At 42.7% G+C, this 9,088-nt stretch overlaps 1 long non-coding RNA gene across 1 annotated transcript in view; it reads right to left on the bottom strand.

Annotated features, from left to right (window-relative positions):
- Positions 1-1,495: 1,495 nt before the first annotated feature.
- LOC138581945 (uncharacterized) overlaps positions 1,496-9,088 on the bottom strand; it is a 154,382-nt gene continuing 146,789 nt past the window's right edge. Inside the window, exon 3 of the long non-coding RNA XR_011304895.1 lies at positions 1,496-2,169. This is a non-coding gene — a long non-coding RNA (uncharacterized lncRNA). The remainder of the gene's footprint in view (positions 2,170-9,088) is intronic.

Genomic DNA, 9,088 nt, shown 5'->3' with positions numbered 1-9,088 from the left:
ATTGAATGTGTGCTCTCTTCTTGGACAGGACAGAGACTCTGTATTGCCTTTGGAGCAGGCAGCAGGCCAGTTTGTCAGAGGATGTGCCCGAAGCCCTCCACTTCCTCTCAGACACCCTGCACTTGCGTTCCAGGATGGCGAGGTCAGAATCATACCAAGAATTGCACTTGAAGGTAGGCTTCAGGATGTCCATGGTGTTGGAAATAGAAAGATGCAGATTAGAAAGGGCTGTGTCAGGGTGTGAGTCAGCTGCAGGAATAGCAGGGGCAGAGAAAGTAGAGGCAAAGGCATGAAGGTGGCAGGTGGGCAAACATCTCAGGATGGTCACAATGGTGGATGTACAGCCTCCTTCTCCACAGCTGTCTAGGAACGGGGATGAAGGGAACAAGAAAGAAGGGGGCAGGGACATGAAAGGGTGGCAAACATCCAGGATGGACACAAAGGTTACCACCCAACTGTTCCAGGGTGCAGAGTGGCTGGTGACAGGAAAAAAGGGGCAGGCGAGCAAACATAGGCAGACCCCCTTGAGAGGGGAGGGCGGTGTTCCCAGGAGTCAAGTAAGCTTAGTACAGGAAAGGGGCAGGAACGGGGCAGGGTCAGCTCCCAGGCTGAACACTCACTGTAAAACTGACAGCTGTTAGCTATCGCTGAGGTGGGAACACATGTACAAGATGAGAAATACAGTGGGGGGTGAAAGTGATGGTTCCGGAAGCACCTTAAAACCTTCCTCTTTGCTTCTGCTTTCTCCCCCTTTTCCCCTGCTGAAGTCCTGGCTGATACTCAGACTATACTGGTTACCTGGCCACCCATCTGATCTAGGGCCCAAGCCCTGCCAGTTGCACATCTGCACTGCCTCCCTGGCACCCGGGGACTGTTTTCTGTATCCCTACAGTCCCCCCACCAGCACACATGTCTGCACTCACCCTGCACTTGCCCCCAGCTGGCCGTTCTTTTATTTATCGTTATTTTATTATCCCATGTACTGCACTTTCCCTCCCCCGCCCCCGCATTTTTCTTCTTTCCCCCTTCGCTTGCACTTGGCAATCTGAATGACACCTGGCCTAGTAAGATCGTTGTCTGTCTTCCCTCTGTTCCCCCTCCCTTGCCTCGTCACGCCTTGAAACACTTGTGTACAAATGCCATATCATATCATATAACATATCATATCATATCAATGCATTGAAATGCAACAATCTCCTGTATCCGAGGCCAGGGCAGCCACATAATAAAATGCTACAACTGTACCTCATATTTTAAATGCCTTGGTGAACACTGTTTTACTTTTTGTTCAGGTTTTGGAGATACTTATGTGGCAACAATCAAGGCAGGGAATTCTTTCCCTCCACAATCAAAAGCGCCACAGCAATATTCCCTTTATGTTCAATATAGTTCAGTAGTGATTCATAAAGAACCACAGAGATCCCTCACACTTTAGCAATAAATAAGCCAAGAACCAGGCCAGTGTATAGGAAGAATATGTGTTTATTAACGAAGAAGAACATTTATATTTGTACAAAATCACAAATCACGCCACCTCACTTCATGGCCCGAATGCTTATCTTTCCTAACAATTCTCTTATCACACAAATTGAAAACACCAGTTGGTTTAGGATAACATAGATCACAGGAAAGAGACCAGGAGGGGTCCCACCGAGCTACCTCAAGATGTAGGCACTGGAGGTGACAGAACTATGTAACAACTTTAATGTGCTTATAGCCACATCTTTATCAACAAATGTAAAAAGATGGGGAGAAAGGTGGTTCCAAAAAATATATTCTTATTTTATTTAGTAATTACTCATGCATTAAAACAAGAGCAACAGGTCACGTTTGCAAATTTAGACAACATAAAACAAAATTAATAGGCAAACAATTCATTTAACACTTTTTTGTCCTAATGTTCACTGCTTGAATACATTGAATTTCAAGTGATGTTAGTAACACATGGGTGACTTTGCAAGGTGCAGTTTATATCCGACTATTTGCAGGGTCCCCATATACATTGTGTCGACATGAGTGAATCTGTTTCCAGCCTTCTTCGTAGACACACAAATAGACTATTCGTTATTCTTGGATATTTGAGCCGATTGTGCAAGGCGTTCTTCAGGACACATCAACCCTGTATCTTACGGAGTGTACCAGTGTTATTGCAAAATTATCTCCACATATCTATAAAAAACCAGAGACATACATATGAATGTTAAGTTGGCCAACCACTCCATTTTCTCTAGCATTTATCTTAAGCCATGGGTGAAACAATGCTGTCAACCTCTCATTTTATTTGCGTGCACATCGTATACATTCAATACTAAGACTGTACTGTGCTTCTTTACATAGATCACAGATCAGACTCTTTAACCCCACAATATACTTTGCATGGATTTTACTTTATAACAAAGTGCACTTTGAAACATGACTGGGTCATACCCATAGCAATACACTTTACATGCAATTGAATTTAAATAACATGCAAAAGCAGTTTCACGCATGCAGCGCTCTTTATTTGTAATCTCCATGCGCACTTGGAAATGCTAGCAGTGTTGGAGCACAACAGACTTTTAAAAACAAAACCATTTTCATACATATAGAAACCTTCTTCCTTCACCACATGCCATGAAGAATCCCACTTTTACAAGGAGTCACTTTCCCACTCTCAGTAGAGAGTATGCTTTTCAGTCAGAAACTTCACTTTATTTAATTTGGCAAGACACTTTTCTGCCCCAGCACAAACACCCACCTATTCAGTTTACATTCAGCAGCCCTCTTCTTTAAGGCGGGGTCTGATGAATGGCGAACAGTTAGGAATTTCATTTTGACAATTACCACTTTCCCCATGGGGAATTTTGGAGTTAGCAATGAGAAATAGGAGTACCCAATTACTTTAAAAGACTTTATTTTTATCCACTCTGGGAGCAATGCTGATTTTGAATTTCAATAAAATCCCCCTAGCCTTAGTTCGCTATGGGGGAATTAATCAAATTATTATTTGGTATGAAAATGCTAGGCTAGGGAGCTACTTAGTCTGCCCACCCAATCAATATTGGGAACACTATTAAATCAAACATATCCCCACAATATTTGGGTTGGTTGGACAAGTTTACTTACATAGAATCTCTGGGGTTTGCACTCAGGAAAAGCCCCCAAGACCTCTGGATACTCGGGGGAAACATCAAGACTTGGTTAGAAGCCTCTCCAGGTTCAGTCAAGAATTGTTTCCAGCATTAATCCCTTTATCTTCCTATCCTTGTATAGATCCCAGACAGATTTTAGTCCTTCCCTGGTTTCCGCCTGCAATTTTGCCAGTAATTACAACTCAGACAGCGCTCTCATATTTCCATGGTGGGCGTCATTATAAACTCATAATCACAACCCAAATTATTAAAATTAGGATGTGCCATCTTATTGGCTCTTGATTTGGGATGGACCTCTATTGTGACTCCCATAGCAATTATTGGTTCCTGTAGTTATAAGGCATCATTCCTGTGAATGTATGACTCCACCCATCTGGGATAGCATTTTGCCAGTCTCAAATATGTAGTGAAAAACTACAACATGGCAAAAAAACGTTAACTTACAAATAAACAGCCTATCAAATATATTTTTGGCTTTGTCTGATCATGCCAGACTTAATGAAATGAGTCCCGTGACAGCACGAGATTCCAAGTTTGAATGTCCATTTTTCATGAACTAATCAAAAATGATAAAAGTCAGTGTCACAAAATGTTACATGCAGTTAAATAATTCACCAGGCTACTATCTCCCCAAATCACAGCTTTGTGACATTTTCTGGGAAGTCATAATCACAGTTCTGGTGGCAACTCTTGTTCCAAAAGTCGAGTTTTAGGAAGGTTGTCACTACAGATAGATCTGTGCATAATCGTATTAATGATATTTGAACCATTATTACATGACTTATGCTTCCTGAGAAAATTAACAAAATTTGATCGTCCCACTAAACCTATGGCACGCTCTGATATGCATAATATTATCCACCGAATAATACAACAAATTTCACATCTGACTTGGCCATCTGCTTATTTTGTTGACACAGTTGTTGCAAAAAAATGATTTACAGTCTTTCTCCCAGAGCTAATGGACCATCTGTTACTTATCTTTAAGAGGAGCGAGGACAGCTCCACCCCTATGCTCATGGGAAATCCCTCAGGGAAAGGTCTGCTATCATTATCTCCAAGCAGAGACCAGGAATTACTCGGAGTATAACCTATTAAGGCCCACCTTTATTTACACAGTTGTTTAGCACCTCAATCCCATACATTCCTTCCTAGCCACTGCTGTGGCTTCAAAGAGATTGGCCCTCATTACAACTTTGCCGGTCCAGAAACAACGGTACCGGTAAGCTCACCAGGACTGTTGTTTTGGACCGGCAAAGTACAAGTCTGGTGGGCGGGTGCCCTCCCGCCCGGCATGTCTGACTTGCTGGGTGGACCTGCACCCACCCAAAGACTTTCACAAAAGCACTGGCACCGTTATTACCAGTGGCAGTGTTTCTGTGGTCCCCATTCTATTAGGAATCTATGGGAATGGAGAAGAACATATTACCAGCACTTAGCTCCCGGTCCGCCGGGACTTGTAATGTCCCGGTGTTACCGGGAAGCTAGGTGGCGGTAACTGTTTACAAGTCCAGCAGCAACCGCCGGTTTTACTGGTATGGTTACCGCCAGACTTGTAATGAGGCCCATTGGCTTTCAGATAGAGAGCTGAGCAGAGCTTTAAGCGTTGCCTGTGATGGGGGGAAGGTGATCAGTGCCTGTGCCTTCGAAACTCATGAGAAATGTTATTTTGGGCTAGCCCAGCTTTTCTTCAGACACAGAAAACTGGTGTTTTTGAAAGTTGCAATTCGTTTTACACATGTGGCCTACTTTAATATTTGCCCTCAAGTCATATGTAGATTTCTCTTGTATCATGCCATCAATGTTCATCTTTACAGACTGATATATATTCATATTACTCTGGAAATGGAGATTTGTTTTCTATGTGTTCATTGTTCTAAACTGCAAAATGCACACCTTTCCATGGTAACTGTTTCTGATTTTGCAAACTTACCCTTTTTCTAAAAAAAAGTTCCATTAAATCTACTTCTGCAGTGTAGTTTCAGTTTCCATGTTACTGGTTTCAGACTTCAGAAGGCACACTTATCCATGGTCTCTCTTTTTTATCAAAGGAAACACCGTTTTCATGTTTTGCATTTTGAAAATGAACCTCTGTCCTTTTCTCTGCCAGTCCACAATGTGTTCAATACGCTGCACCTTTAATCCTCAGTCAGCCAAATGCAGTTTCCTTTTGTCTTGAGGCTGTCAAATTAGTTGATGGAGCATGCCCCAGGTTAAACCTTGTCACCTATCTCATACTCCTTGTTCCTGGTCTTCAAGTTGTAGTATGATTTCATCCCTTCAGCCAACTTCTCTACTCTGCGCTGCGCATAAGAAAGAGCATGCTGGAGGTGGTCCCTTAGGTTCTAAATGTACTGCATTTATCAGCATCTGATCCTGGATTCTATAGAGCAAATGCTGAGGTAACACAATTTTTTACATCCGGTCATCATCTCAAATGGAGGCATTTTAGTTGCAGAAGATGGTATAGACCTAATAGCCATCAGGACAAGTGGTTATCGAATGTCCTAACTGGGTCCAGAGACAGCCACAAACGTCTTCAGTATACTTACAACAGTCTTATTATATCTCTCAACCCCTCTGCTCAATGCTGTGCGGTAGGCGATGTAGAATTTTCTTTTTACCCCTAGAATCTCCCACATCTTGGTCATCCTTCCTCGGTCCGACTCAATCCTTTGTGGTAGGCCAAAATAAGAGAAGAAGTGGTTGAACATAGCACAGCAGCTGTTTCTGCCGTACAATTCGGGGCAGGGGGACATCCTACCCACTTTGTAAACAAGCATGTTATGATCAACATGTACTTGTTTCCTTTAGAGGAGCACATCACTGGCCCGATGAAATTGACTTGCAAATCTAACCAAAGCAGTGTCATTCCTCTTTTCTGTAGGGGATCTCAGTGTGTGGGGGAATTTGGATGACATTATGCACCCACAAGACACACCTTTAAATATATGTTGAGTTCCTGGCCCATGTATGGTCAGTATACAACCTCTCGCAAGATTTCCAATGTTGTGTAAAAACCCCTATGATCAGCAGTGGCCGTGTCATTGGCGTTATTCAACATCCATCTTCGGAATGAGGTACGTACCACCCACTCGTCACATCCAGATAGGGATCTTCTTATCAACAAACCGCCTTGGATTCAAAACATTTTGCAAAATGTCCTCCACACCTGGAGATCCTCTTTACTGGTGTAATCCAATTCTGTTAGAGGATAACTCACTGGGTCTTCAATGTATTGATAGAATTTTCCAATAATAGGGTCCTCTTTTTGTGCAGTGATCAAATCTGTATTGGGGTGTCTTTACTCCACTGAGCAGGTGAGAGTTCACTGTTGGCACAAGTTTGAGACCTTGTTACATTAGTGACTTGGATTTTACCCAGAAGGGATTCTGAATCTATGAAATCTCTCTGCTGGGCTCTAGTTTTAGCCAACTGGTTTGCCAGGTCATTCCCAGTCTTTTCCGGGCCCTCTATTTTGGAAAAACCGCTTATCTTTTTTCAATGTATGGTCATCCCATTGGAGACCATCAGGTCATCAATAGACTGGATCAGTTTTCCATGTTTTAATGGTTTATTGTTAGCACAAAGAATGCCTCTATTCTTCCAGTTTATCAGGTGTCCCACTAACCCATTTGTCACATAGTCAGAGTAGGTGATGATCACCAGTTCTTTGAGTTGGTGGTGTACTGCACTGAGCATGGCTTAGTGAATGGTCATCAACTCTGCCACCTGATTACTTTGGGGTCCTATTCTGTAGCCAGCAGAGGGCTCCACGGTATCATTCACCCAGGCATTCCTAATGCCAGCCACTAGCACTTTTCCCCCATTATTGCCAGCATGGTAAGAGCACACATCCACATAAAATGTGGGCATCCCCAGGCAAGTATCTTCTTCATAGACTTTGTGTAGGGAAGTTAGGTACTTTTCCAAATTGTCTTTGGCCATCATACTTTCGACCTCAAGGCAGTTTTCTTGAACACAATTATGCAAGTTCCCGAATCCTTGAGTTAGAAGATTCCAGTGGTTGAAGTGTATGAAAAGAAGTAGTGAAATCATGTTCCCTGCTGGCCTGTTGCACACTCCCCACAAACCCTGTTGCCATGTCCCCTCCCACACACAATGCAAACCCCCAAACAAGTGTGCCTGCTGTTTAAGGGATCGTGCATTGCACTGAAGTTCAAGTTTCAACTGCTTCCTACACTATTATTTTAAAACTAAACCATTCTACGATGATGTGCTCCCCCTGGATAAATGGACAGAAGTTTTGTAATGCCCATACCATTCCCAGGAGTGCCTTTTTGCAGTCATTGAATCTTTCCTCCACAGAGGACAAAGTTTTGCTCGCATAAGTGATAACTGTTGACCTTGTCATGCTTTTGGTACAACAGTGCTGTTGGGCAGGTATCTAAGCACCCCATCTCCAAAATAACTCCTTATTCTTGATGGGGTTAGCCAAACAAGGAGCTTAGGAAAGGCTTATTTTCAGTTGTTTAATTGCCTGAGATTGCTTCAGACCCCACTCCCACTTAACTCTGGCTTTTAATAAATGTACCAAGGATCGAGTGATCTCTGTGTAGTCTTCAATTAACTTTTGACTATAATTAGTGAGTCCAAGAAGGCTGCTCAATTCTCACAGAGTAATAGGGTCTTTTAATTTCAATAAGGCTACCACCTTCTTTGCCTGGGGGTTGAGACCCTCAGGGGTGACTTTGTGCCCCAAACTTGTCACTCCAGTCTTACACCACTGTGCCTTCTGAAAGGACAGTTTTGGTCTGGCTTTCTTCAACTGGCCCAGAATGTAGCAAATCTCTTCAATATGTTCTTCCAGGCTTGAGCTCTTGATCAATGCATCATCTACATAGGCCATGTTTCCCCTTTTTCCCAAATCAGGCATGGTTTTATGCTGAAAGATACTGAACTAATTTCCATTGTTTATAAATCCAAAGGATGTTTGAGTCTGTGTATATCGCTTCCCCTCAAAGGTAAAGACAAGCTTGTATTGGTTTTCCCTACTCACAGGTAATATCCAGTAACCGTTTGTTCAACTCCCTCATGTCTGCACATAGTCACCATTTCCCATTTGGTTTTAGTATCCCCAGTACCATTTTGTTAAAGGTACAGTGGATCGGATAAATTATCCCATGGGATTCCAAGTTCTTGATATTCTCTGTGAGTGAATCCATGGACTTGAGAGGAAACCGGTATTGTTTAACAAATACTGGAGCCATCTCTGGATCCGTGGGTATGGTGTTTGAATGGATAGATGTATGTCCAAATTCATATGAATCTACTGAAACACATGTTTCAGGTTCTGTCTCTGCTCCTCATTCTCACAGGTGTCAGAGAGATTGATCTGTTTCTCGACCATCTGCCTGAAACCTCGAAAGACCCCAGGCTTGTATCTTTGAACGGTATTCTCCAGTTGTGTGGAGAGATCTCTTTTGATGGTTTCTACCTGGACATGAGGTTCCTTAGATTCGAGGTAGTTGTTGTTTACTCTAAATACCACCTCGTCCTTCATGATGTCAGAGGTTACCTCTTTAAACCCCATAAAGGCATGAAGAGTACACCAAGAAATTCCCCACATGACGGGTATAAAAAAATTCTGGAGTAATACTGTCAATGACATCGAAACAGTAGTGAGGAATTGGTCTAATTATTTCATTACCCAAATCAACAGAATAGTGTTGGGCATCAACCACCAGTCCAATATATGTGTACGTGCCCAAAGTAATACCTTGAGGGTCACTGTTATCCACCAATATTCGAATGGTGTCATGTTCTAGATCCACTAAAGGGGTTGGATGTAAATATAAACCTTGTTTTTGGAGGTAAGTGTTGACGTCTACATAGGCGTCCTTATGTTTGAGGTTCTGTCCTCACTTAATTTTGAGGGGAATGGTGAATTGTTGCCTCTGTCCTGGGATTCTCCCACCTGAACTTCAACCACATAA

Source organism: Ambystoma mexicanum, chromosome 3q (genome assembly GCF_040938575.1).
Source record: "Ambystoma mexicanum isolate Mex_15411 chromosome 3q, UKY_AmexF1_1, whole genome shotgun sequence".
NCBI classification, from domain to species: Eukaryota; Metazoa; Chordata; class Amphibia; order Caudata; family Ambystomatidae; genus Ambystoma; species Ambystoma mexicanum.
This window is presented reverse-complemented; position numbering and strand designations above follow the sequence as displayed.